The 22036-nt window shown below is 50.6% G+C and overlaps 1 protein-coding gene across 3 annotated transcripts in view; it reads left to right on the forward strand.

Moving 5' to 3' along the window:
* The first annotated feature begins 6302 nt into the window (after nucleotides 1–6302).
* Nucleotides 6303–22036, forward strand: part of PIK3C2B (phosphatidylinositol-4-phosphate 3-kinase catalytic subunit type 2 beta) — a 63703-nt gene continuing 47969 nt past the window's right edge. Inside the window, exon 1 of one of the 3 annotated variants that reach the window (XM_045876979.3) lies at nucleotides 6303–6766. The gene's annotated coding sequence lies outside the window, so the exon portion shown is untranslated. The remainder of the gene's footprint in view (nucleotides 6767–22036) is intronic. The other 2 variants (XM_045876977.3, XM_045876978.3) reach the window with 2 other exon arrangements.

Here is a 22036-nt window from a genome sequence, read left to right on the forward strand (position 1 = left end):
TCTTAAGCATCATTTCCTCCACTAATTTACCCCCTTTTAAATTAAGTTTTTATTTTAATTTAGTATAGCTAAATAATATGGTGTTATATTAGCCTCAGGTGTTCCCCCAATTTGTAAAGGGACACTTTTTACCCGCCCTCCCCCACCCCGCCCGCCCCCCATTCACCAGATTCATCTGTCTTTGAAAATCACCATCGACTCTGTATCAGAGCTGGGAAAAGTTGTGGAGTGAGAGAGGTCTTGCTGTTCTCCCACATTCTTGCCCTTTTGGTGACACCATTTGTTACCTGGACCCTGACACAGTCCTCTTCTTAAAGCTGGCAAGCCTTAGCTTAAGCAGTTACACCTTGAAGTGGAAACTTTTCACAGGGACTTGGAGGCACCTACGTGCATGGTGAGGTCTCGTTTATTTGAATTTCTAGAACTAATTCTGAGTCCCACAGTGGTGCATGGCAGGGAAAGCACATGGATAGTTGTGAGTTGTACAATTGTATTGAAGAGCCAGATAAACACATCTCTAATGGTGGAATTTAATTTAAGCCAGAAGGAAAGGTTTAATTTGGGGAGGCTTTCCCAGGGCTTCCCAAAGCAAGGCCAAGTATAGCTGCCTACGCAAGGACCCAGTCGTCCAGCATCACTGTATAGAGTGTTTGGAGTTGAGACCATTACAAGGCACCAGGGAGATGCATGGTACAGAGAAGTCGTTTGGAGAAGTCTCCTCTGGTGTTTTGGCCCTAATAACTCCAAGCCCAGAGCAGCCTGGGTTTTTGGTGGGTGCTCCCAGCCCTCTCGTCTCTGAGAATACAGGGAAACTAGCAGCCCAACGACCTTGGCCAGCATCAAGAGCTCAGACACTGGGATAAATAGTCCCTGAACCAGGCAGCCCTCAAATGTCCTGGGTCACTGAAAAGGTGTAGGAGAGAAGCAGCACTGTTGTCAAGGCCAGTGGGATTCAATGAGATTGAAGAGGTCAATCTGACCACCAAATATTTACAGAGCTCCCCTACCCCATCTCCAACACCTATTCACCTTTCAAAAATATTTGGATCTTTTTGAGGAAAGTCTACTGAAGGATTTTTAAATGAAAATGGTACAAACATTGCCTTTTGCAATTTTAGTTTAAAGTTGTTTTACAGATAAACCCGAGCCCAGAGCAGAGCCCTGGGAGAACACAGCACAGATTTACTCACCCTCTCCTCTCATTCATTTCAACCACCTGCTCCCTAATAACCAGGTCCTCATTCATTCACTCATTCACCAATATTTACTGAACACCAGTTTTGGATCAGGCAACAAATTAGTTCTAGAAATTCAAAGGTAAACCCAACACAGATTGCCTTGTCTTTAAGGAGCTTATAGTCTAATTACCCTCCTCTTCTGTCCCTTCCCCCAATCCAGAAAAAAATCAAACAAGTAATTTCGACACTCTGTGATTAGTGTTACAACCCTAATCTCTCAGGTGTATTTAGAAGCACTCTAGGGAAGCTTCCTGGAAAGCTAATTGTAGGGTGTATTAGTCTGCTATTGCTGCTGTAACAAATTACCACACATTTAGTGGATTAAAAGTTTATTATTTTACGGTTCTGAAATCAGAAGCCTAACATGGGTCCCACTGGGCTGAAATCAGTGTGTCAACAGTGCCATAGTCCTTTCTGAAGGCTCCGGGGGAGAATCTGTTTCCTTGCCTTTTCCAGTTTCTAAAAGCTGTTCACATTCCTTGGCTCAGGACCTCAACCCTCCGACTTAAAAGCCTGCAGTGTTGCTTCCCTCTTACCATTCTTCCATTACCACATCGCCCTCTGACTTCAGCTGGGGAACATCTTCTGCTTTTACGAACCAGTGTGATTAGATTGGGCTCACCTGGGTAGTTTATCCAGGCTAATCTCCCCATCTCACAGTCTTTAACTAAATCCCATCTGCACAATCCCCTTGCCAGGTAAGATAACATATTTACACATTCCAGGGATTGGGAAGCAGACATTTCCTCCTTGGGGGTGGGGGGGGGGCATTATTCTGCCTACCATGTAGAAAGACAGCCACATAAAGGGAAGGGCAACAGAGGTGGGGTTTGGGGGGGCGGGGAGGAGGCCCTTTCCAAGCAGTAGGAAGAGCTTGTAGAATGACCCCTAGGTAAGAATCGTATGTATTCCAGAAACAACCTGAAGTTTGCATTGGAATGAGGGAGGGAGTTATTCATTCAACCCACATTTATTAAATGCCCTCTATATGGTGGGTGCTGTTTTGAGGATACAAGGATGAACAAGACAAAGTCTCTGTCCTCTGAGGCTAGAGTGAAAAGCAAGGGCCAGATTATGAGAGGCCTTGTTGACTTTCTTAAAGAGTTTGAGTTTCATCCAAGAGCTATATGGAGTCATCCATTCATTCATCTGACAAATTTTATTGAGCACATGTTACGTGCCAGGCATGTTCCAGGCTCTGGGAATACAGAAATCTAAAAACTAAAGAAAAAAAAACCTAAAGAATCCCTGCCCTTACAGAGCTTCAGTGCTAGTTGATGCTAATTAAACAAGGGAAGCAGATGTCTGCTTTAGAAAGATCATTCTGGCTGGGGTGTTGGGGAAGAGACTGGAGGGGAGGGAGCAAGACTAGAGGTTGCTAGACCCCTTGACTCCCTTCCTCAAGATTCACAGCCTTTCTCCAGCTTCATGCCCCTCATTGGACCCCTCCTCTTTTGTCAGGAACCTCTTTCCCCTTTATCCTCCAACTGTACCTATTTTGCAACACCCCACCCCCAGCCCTGATTCAACATTCTACACCTGGGCTTCCCAGCGCTGCAGAAGAAAATGAGGAAAATGTATCACCTCCACTACATATCAGAATATCTGATTCCAGCCACATCCTCGACTCTACTGACAATTCCATTTCTCTCTCTAAGAAGCTACCATTCTCATTCCTTTTGGTGGCTATTTTAACCTTACCCACTTTCCTTAAGTCCTCAAGCCCAACTTGACCCCTTCTCTTTCAAGAGATTGCTTACAGACCATCAGGTAGCAACCAGTTAACTCCTAACCTCTAGGTTTACCAATCTACACAAGTACAAGTATCTGCTCCGCTCCTTGCCCTTTCTCACAGATATCCCAGGCAACCCCTTTCCCTCCCGCCATTTCCTACGGGATGGTTTTCATTAATCATCTCTCTATCTCCTTGGTCTTTCCCCTCAACATTTGAGCATGTTTAAGCTCTTCCCATTTGAAAAAGGAAAGCCATAACAAAAATCCTCCCCTCCATCCTGCACTCCTCACCCCCATCCACTGCCTTATATTTCTCCTTTCCATTAATTGCCAGGCTTCTCGAAAGAAGCTCCAATGTCTTCATGTGTCTCTTTTATTCCTTAAGCCACTGGAGCCTGTGGGTTTAACTGTGACTGTTCTCACACCACTGGTCCCAGTGACTCTCCTGCCAATCCAAAGGGCACTTTCCAGGCCTGCCCTCCTGGCTCTCCCTGCCACACTTGTGTTCCGGTCACTTTCCTGACACTTCCTCCCACCCTCCTTTCTGATACTCTGTGGTCGCAGGTTTTCCCTACCAACTTGGTTGTTTCTTCTCAACTTCTTTGGCAGGGGTCTTCCTCTGTATGTGCCCACCTGGGTAATCTCACGCATGCCCACAGCTTCACTGACCATCCATGATCTGAAGAGTCCAAAATTGCCCTTACTTGTCCACACCTCTGCTCTGACTTTAGTTTCTAGACATCCTCACCTAAACATTCCACAGCTACCTCAAACCCAACATGTCAAAATGAAACTCATGTTTGCTCCCCCAACACCTGGGCCCTGTCTTACTATAGTCCCCCCACTTGGTGCATGGCATGACTTGCCACTAATTCCTAAGGCATCAAATGGACAGTGATTCTAGATCCCTCCTCCAGCTGCCTACATTCAATATATTATCAAATATTATTGATTTGACTTCCTAACCATTGCTTGTATCTGTCCTTTCCTTTTTATCCCCACGGCCACAGCCCTGGCCGGGTTTTGAGATTCTCTGATCTTGCACTCTGAATGTAGCCGTGGCCTCCGTGAGCTCTCGGCCTGTACTCCTAACGTGGCAGGAAGCAAATGATACACTCCAATTTGAAGAGACAATTTACAAAGGGTCAGCAGGGTAAAGGAAAGCTGTGTGTGGTGTGAGAACAGTCACAGTTAAACCCAGAGGCTCCAGTGGCTTAAGGAATAAAAGAGACACATGAAGATATTGGAGCTTCTTTCTAGAAACTTGGCAATTAATGGAAAGGAGAAATATAAGGCAGTGGATGCGGGTGAGGAATGTAGGATGGAATAGTGTGCAGCACATTGGGGCCAGCAGGAAACCAAGTTTCCACTCCCAGGCCTGAGAAGGTAATTGAGATATCTGAATTGAGAAAGTTGGGGGGCGGGGAGAGGGAACCACCCAGAGGGAGCTGTGAACTTTGGTTGAGGGTGGCAGCCAGCCCACAGGGACTCCAAAAAGAGGGAAATCCTGAGAAGCGAATATCCAGATCTATTCAACCTCCTTCCTTCCAATCTTCTGCCAGGGCTCCCAGTGGCCACCCTCTACTAGGAAGCTGGATGGCCAACACTGAGTCTGCAGGGACAATGGGAAGACACAGAGTGCATCTTGCAAATCCTCCTGTGTAATATGCCAGGAGGTTTTTCTGATCATATCACTCCCAGCTCCACTTGTCTACACCCTGGGTTCTCTGTCACCCACGAAACAAAATCTAAACTTCTTGGCATGCCCTGGTTTCTCTTATAAGGAAATTTTTTTCTCCCTACCAAAGTGCATTGTAGAGCCTTTGATAAGATGTTCAACCAATGTGTGTTTTTATCCCCTGTGGCTCTCGAGGATTAGGAGCTGATATTATCACTGATGCTCAGAGGGTGGACTACCCAAGGTCACATGGCAGAGGGTAGAGAGGAGAAACACAGGCTTGGGTCTCCCCTCTCCTCCCTATGGTCTCACTCAAGGTTGCCTGCAATTAGGGTTCCTTCGCATTTGCTCAGATTTCATCTTATATGAGAACAAAACAATATCCCAAGAAATCTTTCTCAATCCCAAGAACTGTGACTGTTCTCACACCACTGGAACTCGCTCTTTATATTGCTTTGTCCCCCTGTAGGACTTCTTCTGGTTAGTCAAATTCCCTTCCTAATAAATATCCTCTTACTGAGCTTTGGAGTCTCTTCAAATTCTATAGTTTTATGAATCTAGGAATTGTGTTGGCTTTTCTCACAGTTTTGTATTACTAAGGAAATTTTAGAGGCCCGATATCTTATTAAAAAGTCTTTGACTTTTTTTTTTTAACTCTAGTAAACCTTAAACAGACTGAAATAGTAGCATTTTAACAAATATTTCCTTGAGACCAGGAAAGGGGTAGATTGGCAGACGTTTCCATGGGAACCCTGGCTGGGGAGTCCCAGGCTTCTGAAGGAGGCTGGGAGCCTGGAGACCCTGATACCTGAAGGGGAACTGCAGGGGAGGGAGGCTGGGAACCAGGTGTTGATCCTCACAGACCGGCCAGAAAGGAAGGAGGGCCCTGGGGGAGAACAAATTCAAGTTTTGAGGAAATTGTACTTTGAGATCAGAGATCTTAGTTACTATGCAAAGCAAATGCAAATGAGGAGCTGGCCAATTCTTGGTTGTTCTTTTTTTGCGGGGGGGGTGGGGGTGGGCGGGAGTCTTTAGGAAAATTCTTCTAGAGACCACTGCTCAAAAGAAAGCACGTGGAGTCAAAATCTTAAACATAACCAACTGAATGAACGAAGTGGGTTTTTCCCCTACCATGGTTGGGTTGGAGGACCCTCTCCCACCCCTCCCCCTCAGGATTGCTATTCTCTGGGGTTCAGGTCGGACGAGGCACTCGGGCGGACAGAAACACTTACACGGCTGATTGCTCAGCCCCGAGCCAGCTTCCCCCCTACCCCCACCTCCGCCCTCAAGGTAGGGGCTTTTGCAGGCGTCGCAATCCTAGTAACGCAGGGGGGAAGTCCTCGAACCCTCAGTGGGTCCTTTTCAGCAGAGCGACCTGGCATTCATCTGACACGGAGCAAAGGGGTCCCCGCAGGGAAAAGTAACGACCATCTGCAGAAACCTCACCCAAGTGGGAAGCGGCAGCGCCGTCTGCAGTCCCCGAGCACAATCGGACGCCCGCGCGCCGCTCTCCCCCGCGGCCCCGCCGGGAGGGAGGGAGCGAGCGGCGGCGGCGGGAGGGAGGGAGCGAGCGGCGGCGGCGGGAGGGAGGGAGAGAGGGAGGGAGGCGGGCGGCGGGCGGCGGGAGGGAGAGGTGGAGGGCGGTCAGGGTTCCGGGCCCGCCCCGCCCTCGCGCTCGCCGCCGACTCGGCGCTGCGGGCTGGAGCGGGCGGCCGGGCGGCTGCCTGTCCAGGCCGGGGCTGGCCGCGCCTCGCGTCGCCGTGCAGTGCGCCGGCTCTCCGGGAGATGGCTTCTCCGCTCCCGCCCGCTGCTCCCGCTATTGTCTCACCCGGGGTGGCCTGACTCTGCGGGCTCGCGCACGCTCGGGGCCCGGAGGGCTCCCCCGCGCCCCCGGAGCCTGTCCCGCGCCCTCTCCTGCCTTCCCCGCCGCCCCGGGGTGGGGGCCCCAGGGCCGGCGCTCGCGGCGAGCAGCGCGGAGAGGGGAGCGGCCCGGGCGCGGGCGGTGCGCGGCCGGCGCGCCCGGGTGCTGGGGACGCCTGGAGCTGCGGAGCCGGCAGCCCGCGTCGCCGAGCACACGCCACGTCGGGTCTGGCACGGAAGCCCGCAGCGAGCACAGGTAGGACGCGCACCGGGCCGGGAGCGCCCGCCGCCGCTCCGCGGATGGCCGGCCGAGTGGACGGAGCGGAGGTCAAGGGGCTCTCCCTCCAACATGGCAACAGCCGAGCTGCAACAATGGAAGGAGCCGCGGGTTCCCGGAGGCCGGCCGAGCCGCGGACGCGGTGGCAGCGAGAGCTCCAGCCCGCGGCGCCCTGCAGGTTGCCGACTCCGGTCGCCACCCCGCACCAGCAGTTTCGGGGCGTCTCGGGCCCCCGGGCACCCCCTTCCCACTCCTTTCCCTCTCAACACACTTCCTGGCTCCCAGCTGCAAGACGATCTGAGCCAACCGATGGTTTGGGGGGGTTGTTTGTTTAAGATAAGAAATAAAAAGCAAAACCTGCCCCGGAGTGGGGGTGGTGGGGGTGGCGCTTTCTCTTGCAGTGGGTGAAAAGTCAGCATCTAGCCTGGGGAATATATACATTTTTTAGCCAGACGGAGGGCAGACTTGGCTTCTGCCTTATAAGGGTACTGCAGCACCAGGAGAAGCTGGAGCCGGGAGAGAGGGACCCTCAGGCCTGAGTTTCCGGGCCCTCCGGGGAGTCGCTGCTCTCCTGGCTGGTACTCGTCTCTCGTTCTCAGCTCCCGACAGCGGCGGCTTTGATGTTGGGGAGCAATCGCAGCAGCAGGAAGCCCAGGGGACGCTGCCAAGCTGGGGTGGGGTAGGGTGGGGAGCCAAGGGGTTTGGCAAGCTCCTGTGTTGTGAGAAGAGATTACCAATTGTATGAGGTTAGTGCACACACCCCGGTTGCCTAAGGGGGGGTGGTGGTGTGTGTGTGTGTGTGTGTGTGTGTGTGTGTGTGTGTGAAGAACCTGCCATTGCTCCTGCGCCTCGAGGCCCTTCGTCCCCACCCCCTTGCGGGGTCTTTGTGGCTTCCCTGTCCCAGTCCCACCAGCCACGCCTGGGATGGAATCTCTATTGTCTCCTGCTGCCCTGATGTTCTCCCCTGCCCCGCCCCTCCAATTCCGTTGGGGAATTTTGTACCCTGGGCTGGCTGGTCCCAGCATGGCACCAGATTCCTGAGCACACAGCTACCCGGGCTTCCAGAAGTGAGCCAACGCTGCTCCTCCTTCTCTCTCTAAACTACCTGTCTGGGATGTGGCCAAGCAGATGTAAGCAATTTGCACTGAATTCCAACCCTGTATCAGTTGCTGAATGAAAACTTACTCCACCCCAGCACTAGGCCTTGGAAAGATATTGGGAGAGAAACGTTCCAGGGGGTGGCAAACCTGATCCCCAAATATTCCTCCTTCCCCAAGTCCAGCTGTGCATCCTACAGCAGAGAGGTTATGAGGCTTCAGAACTGCATCTCCTCTAGAGCCTGGCAGTCCCGTCTGGGGTTGTGTCCATGGAAAAATGAAGTAGAGGCACATTATATAGCTCTGCCTGGCATCTGGCATTTGAGGAGATGGGGCTGTGAGCCAGAGCCCTGGACTGCTTCTCCTTTGGCCTTTGGGTGAGCTCAAGGTTTGATTTCCATGGCTCTGAATTTACTGCTGAGTGTGCATGGGTGTGTGTGTCTGAATTTGATCAAGCTCTCAGCCCTGGCCAGAAGGGAGTTTGTGCACTTTCCTCTCCCTGGAAGCATCAGTGAGGGAGGCCCATGGGTATGCTGGGTTGAGGAAGGCTCAGTGGATCTGGGGCCTCAGGATTTTCTCTGGGGTGCTCCTTTGGGATTGCCCAGTGACCTGGAATGTTTTGGTCTTTGCCATGACATAGTGGCCCTCTAGCAGACACCCCACAGCCTTGTGGGCCTTTGGTCCCCTTTCTGGTTTCCTCACGGTACCTGGCCCGGTGCTTTGCAGGTACCTGTGTATGGTCCTTCAGCCTGGACAGCCATGCCACAGCCAGCAGGGAGGAAAATGAGAGAACTGTGTTCCCTTGGAGGGGTTTGTGGCTGGCCATAAACTTCAGGCTCCTCGCGCTCCCAGGATGTGAACTTGGACATGATAATGTGGAGTAGTAGAGAAAATAGTGGGTGGGTTTGGGGTCAGGAGGCTTGGCTTTGAGTCCCGGTATGACTTACTTCCTAGCTGTGTGAGCATGGACAACTTATGAACCTAAGACTTAGTTTGCATATCTGTAAAATGGGGGGAAATACCCTTGGCTCACAAGATTGCTTTAAAGATGAAATACACTGCTTACCATAAACTGAATAAAATCATGTGTGCAAAAGCACTCTGGAAACTGCAGAGTACTATACCAATGTGTGTAGCCTTGTAACAAGGGAGGGAGAGCTGGTGGGGGTTGGGAAAGGGGTGGGAGAAAGGGACAGAATAGAGAATGTTCTGGAACATAGGGCAAGGGAAGCGTGATGTGCAGATACCAAGGTAGCTATTTCTTGGGTTACTTTTCTTTTTTTGGGGGGGGGAATTACTTCTCTTTAAAAAGGGTTGGCAGGATGGGAGCTAGGAGAGAAGGAGACGCTGCTTAATGATATCTGTAGGGAAGTGGGGAAACACCCCCCAAAGGCGGGCTACTGTCCATAGACAGGGTAGTGCTGAGCTGGCAGATAATATAATAGCTAACATTTACTGATGTCAATCAGCTAGTAAATGACAGAGGAGGGATTTGATGCAGGCTGTTTCATTCCAGACCCTGTGCTCATAACCTCGATGCCACTGTGAGGGTGATAACAGGTCTTGGGAGGACGGAAAGGGGTAGCAGAGTACAGAATTCATGTATACTGGATTCCCTGACTTGAACGCCCGTGACAAGTCACCAGACTGGGACAGTCCTTGGATAATAAAGTGCTCTGGGGACCTGGGTGGCTCAGTCGTTAAGCATCTGCCTTCGGCTCAGGTCATGATCCCAGGGTCCTGGGATCGAGCCCTGCATCGGGCTCCCTGCTCAGCAGGAAGCCTGCTTGTCCCTCTCCCACTCCCCCTGCTGTGTCTCTCTTTCTGTCAAATAAATAAAATCTTAAAAAAAAAAAGTTCTCAAGGGCCGGGGCCCAGCATAGCACCTCCTTAATTCCCAGGTGTTTGGGGGTCAAGGCACATGTATGTGAATTCCTTGGGTTCCTGCCTTACCGGCCTTTCTCTGCTTTCCCATTCATATCCCTACCTCAGTGTAAGGAGAAGAGTGGGGGTAATCAAATCAAGTAATTTTGCTCCCTTCTGGGCAACATTAATAAGAGGTTTGGGACTTGCGGTACTCTGGAAAATTGAGGCAAATCTTTCATTTTAGTATTTCTATATGTGCTTCATTTTGTGTCTGTTTTATAAAATGAAACTTAGGAGACTGTTATTCTTGCACATCCTATGACCCCATAAGGCTTTAGAACTGGAAAGGACTTTGGAGATCATTTCCCTGAGGAGGAGTGACTCTCCCAAGGTCACACAGTTACTAGTGGTGGTGGAACTTTACCCTTGCCCCCTAGATCACAATATGACCAATGACAGGACCTATCTTTTGGCCCTTCACAACCGTGTGCAGACCCTGCCCGTGACTTCATTGTTGGGGAATTCACTCCCTCCAAACTCCTATGTTGGTTAAAGACCTTAAGGACACATAAGACACTGTTTATGCTGCAGGGCAGAGGCCCTCAAGGTCAGGAGAAGGAAGAGGAAAGAGGTTCTCAATATTCCTGAGGCAGAACACAGAACCTGTGGCTAAAGGAATCCAGCAATTCCTTCCTTCCTCTTTGGGAATACTTCCCATAGGAAGTCTCACCCCACAGGGGCTCTGTAGTATTTCCAAGAGGAGCCAGAGATCATTTGCCTCTGCAGAAAATGTTTTCCTTTCATCAACGCTTTATCACTCCTGCCTCTATTCCTTCCTGAAAACACTGTTCCATTCCCTTCTTCCTGCACCTTTCTCTCTCTCCAGCCAACCAACCCTAGTAGTCACTGCAAGATTGATCTCCTGGGTGGCAGTGCTTTCTTTTCTTCTTGGCAGTTCTTCCTACACCGCTTTGTGTGCCCTAAGCCTCTGCTCCTGAGGGGCCTGTCCTAGAGGCTAGATCCTACTTCATCTCCTCTCCCTGTATCCTCCCCAAATGGAGGTGGGTGTCAGGAATGAGAGCTCAACATGGCTGATTGGCCAGGCCCACCAGGGGTAAACTTTCATGGAGGCATCCTCGTCAGCCAAGTTCTTCTCTCTTAGTGTAGTTGGTACCCTTGGCAGCAAACCAGAAGCACAGGGTGAGGGGAAAAGAGGAAAGAACCAAGAAGATTCCGTTTTGAGGAAATGCTACAGCGTCCCTTGCGAGGGAGAAGAAATAGATACGAGCTTTCTTGTCTTAGGTCTCAAACGAACCCAGAACACAGGTGAGTGTAATAATGGGGCTCTTCCACCATTGAGACATCCCTTGAGAGCCTGTCTTTGCTGGAAGCAGAGCGTCTGCCATGTTCCTGATTCCCCATGCTGTTACGTCTTCCTAAGGGTAAATAAAGGAAGTTAAACTGATAAGGAGCACCATTAGAGTGTGTTTAACTCTGACCCAAAAAGGAGAGATTGTTTGCAAATTGGGTATTAATGGGAAGCTGGGAAAAGACATATTATTTTCCCCCCAGAATATTATGGCCAGGATTTCATGTTTCCACTGTAGACTTCAAGAAGGCTTTTTTTTTTTTTTAATTAAGAGAAAGGATAGATATAATTCCCTGACAAGAGACTTTGAAAGATAGAGTGGTTCCAAAGGGTTGGCAAATTCTCTGAAGGGCAATTTTGATGACACTGTAGATGGTTCTGGCACACAAGGCGAAAGGGAGCCACTTGAGTGGAAGTTCAAGGACCATGAAAGGCAAGAGCGTGTGATGAAGAATAGCCAGTAGCATTGCCTGTCCACTGGTAGCTTTTCTTTCTTTTTCTTTTCTTCTTCTTCTTCTTCTTTTTTTTTTTTTTTTAGCTTTTGTTCTTTTTTCTCCCCCTAAGTTTTTGTTTTAATTCCAGTTAGTTAACATACAGTATTATATTAGTTTCAGGTATTGTCCACCTGTAACTTTTCAGACCTTATCTTTACTTTCCCCTTCCCCTAACCTTGGAGGAAACCATGATGATGAAAATGTGTCTTCCCCCAGGCAACCCTGTTAGGACCCCTCTCACTCTTGAGAGCTTTTTCTGTATCTTCACTTAATAAACTTCTATCGCTTTACTCGAAAGAAAGAAAGAAAGGAAGAAAAAGAAAGAAAGGAAATGTGTCTTCCCCCTTTATCAGTGGGAGAGCTGAGATTTCGATTAGGTTTGATTCGAACGAAGATTAAGAAACATGCCAAAGATAATTAGAGAAGAACTGAAGTTTGCGTCCAGGTCCGGGTACTTCCAGCATCTGTGTTTCTATCTTTGGTGTTCCCCTGTAAGGAACCTCTGAGAGAAAAGTGTCGATGAGGCCCAAGTTCTGAGTGAGATGGGGTTTCCCCAAGAGTCAGTTGACAACAGAAGGGGTTGTTCTCAAAGTCTTTTGTGGAAGAAGCTATGGTCACAAAGGGAGATAAGTCTCTCAGATAATGTTTAAAAAGAACTCATTCATTCATTCAACAGATGTTTTTGAGGGCTTACTAATGACTTCTAGTGCTTTCAGTGATGAGGACAGAGAGCCTTCCAGAACTTACAGTTGAGTGGGGAATACAGACAAGTAAATAGACTGTGGGGTGGGTGTGTGGGTGGGGGAGTGTGGGATGCTTTGGAAACTCATAAGTGGGGCATTTGGGGTAGTCAGACTTCCTGGAAGAAATTCAGTGTTAGCCGAGATCAGAACAATGAGTAGAAATTGGGCTGGGGGACGAAGTGAAAGGCAAAAAGCAGGTGAAGTGAAAGTACTTTAATCTGGCCAGAGCCATTGAAGGAGTTTGTATTTTATTGTTTTTTTCATGATGTACCTGACGCTCTCCTTAGTGCACAGGAGTGAAGAAGACACAGTCCCTGTCCTTTTGGAGTTTATGTTCTGGGAGACCTTAGTTCACTAAGAATAAATTAAATCACGCTTCTTTATTTTGCTGACCGGGATTCTATACTGGTAGGTCAGGGAATTCCTCATAGACAAACTCTGGCTGAACTTAGGGAAAGTTTGAGAAAGACTCTTGGGATAGTCCTACAGGTAACATAGGGTAGAGGCAAAAGGTGGGTTAATTAATGGTTGGTCAATTCTTCAACGAAAACATCTTCAGTGCCTCTGTTCCCTCATTCTTATATTCATTGATTCATCAACCGAAGGGCAGTATAAATTCAGTATATAGGTAAGAGTATGGCTTTGGGGCCAGATTCCGTGGGTTCAAAGCCTGGCTCTCGCACGTACTACTTGTTTGATCTTGAGAAAGTTACTTAATTTCTCTGTGCTTCTTTTCCCTCATTTGTAAGACAGGAAACATGATAGTACCAGGGAAAAAAAGGCTGTGGTAAAAATGAAGTGAGTTCGTTAATAAACTACCCAGAACACTGCCTGATACTTCGTAAGGGCTAGTAAATGGTGGTTGTTATAATTGTGTTATAGGGATACAAAATTAAATTCAGTATGGTCCATGACCTTGAGGTAACCACATTGTACTCCAGAAACTGCAGGTGAATGGATGAACTGCTTTATGGAGCAGGGTTATCCTATAAGCTTACTATGAGGCAGTTGCCTCACTCCAAGACCTGCTATAATCTGAGGCAGCATTTCAGAGAAGTATAGAAGCTAGGACCAGGGTGCTTAATATCTTGGGGACCTCTAAACTCTGAGAGTAGTAAATGCTATGGGGTATCAACCTGGAAAAATAAACTACAGTTTTGCCTTCCACATTCAGAATCTCTAATCCTACAGCAAGGGGGTGTTAAATGTTCTGCTCTGGGTTGGTCTGACCACCCTCCAAACACAGTACTTAACAGCTCTGTCCCTGGTGTAAAACATTGTGTTGAGCATCGTGGGGAAGACAAAGATAAATAAGAGGTAATTTTTATTCTTAGATTAATGGACTTATGTCTCTGAAAATGCTTTGTAACTATAAATCACCCACGTGGATAAAAATTATGTTTATTCTAATCACTAGTAGGTATAATGCAAAACAATACAAATGCTGTATGTGTTCAGAGATGTTCAAAAAGAGAGCAAAAGTCACTTTCAGTCATAGGAGATGAGACAAGCCTCAAATAGAAGAGCAGGCACTTGTAGAGGGCGAGGCAGAGAATATTCCAGAAAGCACTAGCATGACTGAAGATTTGTGGGAAAACTCGTGGCCCTGGGAAATGGTTAATAACCATCCGCATTTGGGGGGCATGCAGGGAACTGGGCTGGGACTTAGGGTGGGGAGTCTTGAAGGTCTGATAAGGAAGGGGAGAGACAGAAACCTTTTCCTTAGAAGGATGACACGAACACAACCATTGTGCAAGGTTATCTTGACAGTGGAGCGTGGATGCTTTAGAGGTCAGCGAGGAGATAGACCTTGTTAGAAGGCTGTTTCACTTGTTCAGGTAAGAGAAAGAATAATAATTTTTGGTGCCTATTATGTGCTTTCAATAGGTTATTTCACTTAAGGAAAGCAATCCAAGGCTTGGAAAGGAATGGACCAATTGGAGAGAGATTGGAACGGGGAGGCTGGGGGATTTCCTTCCCTGGAGGTAGACTGGTTGTGGCTCAGTCTGGAAAGAGCACTGGAGTGGGAGCCTGGGACGGGCCTCTAGTTTCTAGTCCCACTTCTGCCACTGACTAGCTGTGTGACTCCAGACAAGTCATTTTTCCCCTCTGGTCATTGGTTCTCTCTCTTTTTTATGTTTTCATTTGAGTATAGGTGACACACGATGTGACATTTGTTTCAGGTGTAAAACATAGGGATTCACCTTCTCTCTGTGTTATGCTGTGCTCACCACAAGTGTAGCTATGATCTGTTGTCTACCACGCTAGTACGAAAGCATTGACCAGATTCCCTGTGCCCTTTACTCCCATGACTTACTCCTTCCATAACGGAAAGCCTGTATCTCCCACTCCTCTTCACCCATTTAGACAATTGGTCATTTGGTCCTCTTATCTGCAAAACGGTGGGTCGTCTTTTGTTTTTTCCTTGTTTATTATTTGCTTGCTTTTGAGTGGCTTGGGAGATGAAGAAATGTTTTGGGGTGTGGGGGGAGAATGTGGAAGTGTATTGGGATAATCACCAATGTCAGCTTGCACTTCGGTAAACTGGGATGTGCCTGGGTCCCATTCTATGGGATGGGAAAAACACTATGAATTTTGGCCTCAAACAAGTTTCGACTGAATTCTTGATTCTACCGTCTACTAGTTGTGTAACCTTGGGTAAATTACACAGTCGCCTTCCTGTTTTCTACTTCCCTCATCCATTAAATAAGGATATTAATATCCACGTGGGAGGATTGTTGTGAGGATTAAAGAAGACAATACCTGGCACAAAATTGCGGAGGGGAAAAACAGGTCTCCTTTCCTTCTGTTTCTGTGCTGCTCATATTCACTTAGCCTCTCCCCCAGCCCTGCCCCCTTCTCCTCTCTCCCTTTCACCCAAAGTATGACACCTCCATTCCAGTCATGACGGCAGACTTGTCCCTGGGGGAACGAACTTGACAGACTCTGTAATGGTGTTTACATACCTCGGAGTGGTATTTCTGCAAGGTGTCTGTGGAACGTCAGCCCTGCTAGGCCCGCACACACGGTCACTCCCTGGCTACACTTACCCAGCTGCAAAGTGATGTCAGCTAATCCCTACTGAGAATGGCCTCTGACGGTTGCTACCCTGGTGGACCCCGAGGGAGGGTCACGTGGGCAAGGCCCCATGAAGATGGGACTGGTGGGATGGGGGTGTGCTAGCCTGTGCCAGGTGGGTAGCTGGTCTACCCCTCTGCCGGTGTAGACTAGGGCTCTATGTTATGGACACCTCTGTCTCCCTTGGGACCTTCCTGGGCGGCGTGGGGCATAAGAGATAGGAGAAAGCATCAGAGCATGTCCAGAGCACACCAAAAGGAATTGCCATGACTCCTTGCCCTACTCCCCCACCCCCTAGGTCACTACCTGCTTAGAAAATAAGTCTTCTTGACCCCTCTGCACAGATGAAAGTTGTTGTTTAAAGGCCATCTAAGGCAAATGTGCTGTTCTTGTGCCCCAGACACCAGGGTCACCATTTTAATCTGTTGTGTCACATACCGCATCAGAGTGTTAAGGAGACACAAGGAGTAGAAGTAAAGAGAAATTGGAAGGATTGACCAGGGAAGGCTTCTGAGGCTCTTGAGTCAGAGTTAGAAGAGGAGAGACAGAAAGCAGGGAGGAGGAAGGGGCCTCCAGCTGCACCCAGGACTTTTGAGGCCCTGAGAGTCAGCTGGGTGGGGAACAGGGCATGGGGAGTCTTTATGAGGCTGTCAGTGCAGATGGGTCCGACTGAGGGCACTGGACCCACTACTGGGACAGGGGTGACCAGACTGATATGGGGAGTCCTGGCTGGGATCTGGTACCACGGGACACTGCCTGCTGCCTCCTCCCCAGACCCCCATCTATGTTTCCCTTTCCCTGTGGTTTGGGGATTCTGAACACTGAGAGTCCATCTTGGGGAAAGTCTCAATCTTAGTTCCCTCTCAGGGTCCTGCATTCCGAGTGTGGTTTCTTCTTTGACCTGGGTAAAATGGAATCCTTGATCTCTTTCTAGGTTCAGTGTCCTTAGCTGACCCTGAGCAGGATATCCTGCCTGTTACCAGGAAAAGTGGAGGGGAACTTCGTGGCTATGGGGGAAGGCTGGTGGCCGCTTGGGTCAATCTTGGCTGACAGTAGCCAAGGCCTGGGATTGGAGGGGGCAGTGACTTAAGAGACAAGCTGCCTGCTGGGCCGCACTGAGGGGGACACGTGTTCTGGACAGGGGCAAGAGACGTCTAGGCCTCAGGCGCTGAGACCAGAGAAGCCTTGAGGAGGCACGGCCAGCACCAGAGATCCACCCCGCCTACCTTTTAATGGATCATTCCTCCCAGGCCACTAGAAATTTCCCTTACCACTTCCAAAATGGGTTGGGTTGGGCACTCCTCTCCTCAGACTCTGCTTTTTAAATGCAAATGTTCAATGTCCGTGGGCGAGACTAACACCGTGGCCTCTAACACCCCTGTGTAAATTAGTATCAGATGTTCAGGGTGTTGTCTTTGTATGTGTGGGGTTTTTTTCTGGGCTGTAAGATGGGGGCTGCTTGAAAGGGGCACCGCTTTCCTTTCCTTTCCCACCCTGGTCTGCAGGGACCCCAGGGCCTCTCTAGTGTGCCCTGTCTTAAGAAATAACCGACCACCTCTGAGGCCTGCCAGAAGTTAGGTGGTCTTTGGGCCGAGGCCCTCCTGGGCTCATCTGCCTGGTGTCCCTTCCCTGGCATTCTGGCTCCCTGGTGCCCTGCGGGCCTGCCTCCAGTGTATTGGAATGTGGACGGGGAAGGCCCAGGAGCCGAAAGTTCCTGTTTCCCTTTTTCTTCCGGGTTCAACCTTCTGTCTATTTTTCTCAGACTTCTTTGCCAGTGACACTAAGATTGTGACTTCATGGTGTCTAAGCCGGCTTCCTCTCCTCCCCTCCCCTCTCCTCAGGGAGCTGATGAGGGTGGGAGCAAGGTGGAGGGGATGTGTGTGTGTGTGGCGGGGGGAAGGTATGGGGGTATGCAGGGGCAGATGTGGGTAATTGTGCAGGGTGTGGGGGGTTGTAGGAGGTATGCGGGGCATGGAGAGTGTGGGGTGCATGTAGGGGTGTGTGTAGGGTGGGGAGGGTGGTTGTGGAAGAGCTAGGTCTCAGGGGATGTGGAGGGTGCACGGGGAAGGGAGTGAGTGGTGTGGGGTGCGTGGGGGAAGGTGTGGATGTATGTGCAGAAAGTTGGGCCGGCAGCCCCCATGCAGTGGTGCTGTCCATGGGAAGGTTGGGGGCGACTGCCTGTAAGCCTGAGTGAGAGCCGGGGGCAGGGACAGGCTGTGTGGGCGGTGGGCTGCCGGCAGCTGAGAGCCACCTGGCTTCAGGACCCTGAGAAGCCATACCATGGCTTCAGGACCCTGAGAATGACTAGTTTATCAGAAATTTTCTTGATCAGGGGAGTTAGCACTAACTGAAGACATCTTTATTATCAGATCACGTGTCTAGATTGCTGGTTTAGGGACTATGTTGGCAGACAGACAGTGGGCAAGGCTCGTGGAGTGTGCAGAGCCTTCCTACCCGGAGGGAGCAGGGAGCTGGCCCTGGGCGTGTGTGTGGGGTCTGGGCTTCAGCTCAGGTTCCCATGGAAGACTAGCTCAGCCTTTTTCTGCTTGACTCCTTTTGCCCTCCTCCCAGCCAAGCAGGTGGCTCTCAGCTGCCGGCAGCCCACACAGCCTGTCCCTGCCCCCGGCTCTCACTCAGGCTTACAGGCAGTCGCCCCCAACCTTCCCATGGACAGCACCACTGCATGGGGGCTGCCGGCCCAACTTTCTGCATTCTGTGTGGAGGATCATTCTGGGGACCAGTTTTCCGGGTCCTTCTCATCCTCATCCTGGGGTTCTGGCGCATCTGGGCCAGGTGTGTACTTGTTGGGGGACAGCCCAGGGCTGGGGTCAGGATTGTTCCTGAGTGTCAGCACCATGTAGCTTCCCCACATCGGGTCTGTGGACCCTTCCCCACTCTGCCACAGCTCCAGTGTGAAACCCAGGGCAAAGTCACCGACACTTAGTGGGCCTCGGTCTGCTCGTCTCTAATAGACAGGAGGACCCTGTCATGGAGAAGAGAGAGAGCCTTTCAGATGTCTAAGAAGTTGCTACCAGAAAACAACCAAAGCATTGTTAGCATTGAATTCATTGGAAATGCTCCCTAAAAATCCAAGCTCTGATCCCCAACAAGGATGTCCTTCTGGAGGAGGTCCCACTGGCAGTATTCAGTGTACTCTGGTTAGTCCAGTGCCTCTGCAGTTACCCCAAGATACACCCCGTCCCCTTGCCATGGGCTCGGGCCATAATGAGTCTTGCAGACTCTGATAGGTTAGCCCCGCCCAGCCCGGGACAGGCTGCCTGCTGGGCCACACTGAGGGGGACACGTGTTCTGGACAGGGGCAAGAGACTCAAGAGACTTGAGTCCCGCATGAGGACTTGGGCAAGAGCATGGGAGCAGTGAGGTGTCTCCACACTGCCTCTCATCTCTTCCCTCCGGTGGATCCTCCAGGCAGAGCAGAGAGACTGGTGTGTTCTGTTCTCCCTTTGGTGCCATGGCTGGATGGGAACAGTAGTGACCTGCTTTCTGGATTCTGTTTAATGGGCTGGCCGCCTCCAGGGAGTTTCCCCAGCCCACACAGGAATCCTGGAGAACTGGATTCCAACGGACGCAAGCTGGGGAAGCTGGACTGGAGATCGAGCTGCAGGTGACAGGGGACAGCACAGGCCTTGCGGGAGGCCTCGGTTTGCAAGAAGCAAATGGCACTGTGTAGCAGAGCTGAAGAGAGGAGGCAAAGGCCGTGAGGGCAGCTGTGTGCCCATCCCCCACGCCACCCACTTTCTTACATCCTCCTCCCAGAGGGGCTTCCTTTATACTTCATGGGGTCTCCCATACCCTCAGAGAGATTAAGGTTTTTTAGATGTTGGTGTTTGGCAATGTTGGGGTGGTTTTTCTGACACGGGATGGGCTGGTGTGAATCTTGTTTGTAAAGAGCTTTCCTTAGGAATCCTCTCAGCTGGAGACCAGGATTGGCCAGGGAAGGTCACCCCAGGGAGCTCCTTCCCCCCCTCCCTGTCCCCACCGCCATCCTGTCCCACTGCCTTTCTCTGGAGGGCCAAGAAAGCTGGAAGAGTAATTCTTAACCACCGTGCTGCTTGCAGGGAACCCAGCTGATCAGAACTAGAAGGGCTGGTTCTATGGGCTGCGGTGGCTCAGGGCAGGTGGGGAGGGTTGGTGGGGGGTGGGGGGGTGGAGTTTCAGACCAGACAGAGAGGAGATGTGGCTGCTCTGGCTCCCGGGATGGTTCCTGGAGTAGAGAGCCATATGCTGCCAAGACCTTTCTTCCTTCTTTGCCAGGGGTTCCATTCAGCTGACTGCCAGCTCCCAGTGTCTGATCTACATCGAGAGCTCTAGGAAGGAAAGTTTTGAAAGGAGCCACGAGCTGCCTGAACTCTTCCATCCCTGACTTTCTTCTTACTCAAGTCCTCAATCTGCAGGGTTTGTGGTAGGATCGGTGATTTTCAGGGTGTGTGTGTGTGTGTGTGTGTACAGAACCAATTGCACCCATGGTTTCTGAGCTGGGATTGAGGACTCTCAGGCTCCGAATGCAAACCCAGCCCTATCTAGCCATGTCACACAGGCTCCTAGCACCCGTCTCTGCGCTCCTAGGACCCAGAGAGCCCTCTACTAACTCTGGTATCAACTTTGGCTTCAATTGAGTGGAATGTCCAGGGTAGGCCCAGGGAATCCAGGGATGGAGAGTTAGATTCCAATAGCAAAGACTGAACCATGTGGGGCTGCTTTAATCTGGCCAAGAGGATGCTAGAGAGGGGCTGGGTGAGTAGGAAAAAAGCACAGACAGTCGTTTTCTGTCTTCCCACACTTGGAACCAAGTGATAGCCACAGAGAGGGAACATAGATAAGAAAAAGACCTTATTGGTGCATGTGATCCAATGATGGGCCTGACATCAAAGAAGCTCGCAGACCTGTGCACAACCTATAGGTTTTCAATGCAGAAGCCAGGATCAGGTGGATTATCTGTTGGAGGGAGACAGGGAGTTGACCTTTCATATACACTTGCCTGTTGGATTCGTGACACAAGGCACGCTAGCCTTCCCTGCTAAAGCTGAGCCTCTGGGGGTGGGGGCGGGGGCGTGGTAGGTGGGTCAGTCCGGCAGCAAGTATATGGAGCAAGGGGTGGGGGATGGGTCCCTGGCTACAGAGCCAGTGGGATTTTGGGTGTGGGTGAGTGTGGGTGTTGGGAGGTGGAGAGGGGCAGGGGTCCTCTGAAGACAAAACTCTGGAAGCCAAAGGGTTTAAGTCTGAATGGCTTCTAACTCCTTGACCCATTTATTCTGAGAGGAGGTGCTGAAGGTCCCTTCCTAGGTAGTCCTAGAACTAAGTCCTCTTCCATTATTAAAAACTGCTAAAAGGTGGGATGCCCAAGGCTGGGGGCTTGAGACCCTTCATATATTTTTTTACCATCTTGCTTGACGGCTCGCCATGTTCCCTGCCAAGACATGCGGTGCTGCCCTGCTTTGTGCCCCAAGGGAGGGAGGGGATTGAATTATTTACGCCTGTCACCTTTGCTAGATGGTAAGCTCCCTGGAACTGTGCTGAGGTCATCTGAATGCTTCAAGGACAAGCATGGCGCCTGCCATGTAGCTGGTACTCAGTGGCCATCAAGATTCAGTTCTGTGGGTCTGGGTGGGAGGAGATGACCCAGACCCATCAGGCTGAGCAGAGCCCTTCTGAAAAGGCACCCTCCCACCAGGCAGCAGGAGGCCCGCTCTGCCCACAGCTGGGATCACTGCTGGCCCCTGGGGCCCCACCCTCTCTGGCACAGGGACTGAGCAGAGCCAGTTCACTAGCGGGAGTGTCCTCTCCTTTCTCTCCGCCCTTGACTCCAGACCATTGTGTGGCTCTGCCCTGACCCCATTTCCTCCCCCACTGGCCTCCAGCCATCCTTTGGCAGCCCTGTGGACTATTTGGTGCCTGGTGCTGCCTAGACCCTGGCACCGACCTGCTCACCCATAAGCATGCCCTCTTCCTTCACCAGCTGACTGCCTGGGGCCTGGTGGGGTCCCCTTCCCCCCACTTGCCTCTTGTCTTCCTGGCAGTTCTGAAACTGTGGTCCGTAGGGTTAAACCTGGCAGCGTATCTGTATTGCTTGGGAGGCTTTGAAATGGTCAGAGTCCCTGGATTCACCCTGCTGAGTCAGACCCTCCAGACGAGGGGCCCGGAATCCGTACGTTTGGTGAAAAACTTCCCAGATGACAATTGTGAGCATTCAGATGTGGGCTGTGTATTAGATAATATTATCGTGTCAACCTTAAATGTTGTGGGTGTCCTAATGGAGTCTGTTTATGTAGGAAAGTGTCCTAGTTCTTCAGAGATTCAGGCTGAAGTGTTTAGAGGTGAAGTGCTTGCATCTTCCTTGCAAATGGTTAAGCAGAGAAAGAGAGCGTGCCGATGTGGGGAGGTGTAGACGGTGAGCACTTGTGCGTGGGTGGTGAAGGGAACCTGGCTGAGAGTGGTCTCCCGGACAATTTGCATCTGCTCTCTGAAAGATGGACCTGAGAAAAGAACACAGCCAGTGCCACCAGGGTGGGCAACTCCAGGGGGTGCCATTCTCATGGTTCTCTTTGCTGTGGTCAGAGGGTGGCACTCATAGACTCCAATGT

Source organism: Mirounga angustirostris, unplaced genomic scaffold (genome assembly GCF_029215605.1).
Source record: "Mirounga angustirostris isolate CCGP_5_RB_7025 unplaced genomic scaffold, mMirAng1.0.hap1 SCAF_6, whole genome shotgun sequence".
Lineage (NCBI taxonomy): Eukaryota > Metazoa > Chordata > Mammalia > Carnivora > Phocidae > Mirounga > Mirounga angustirostris.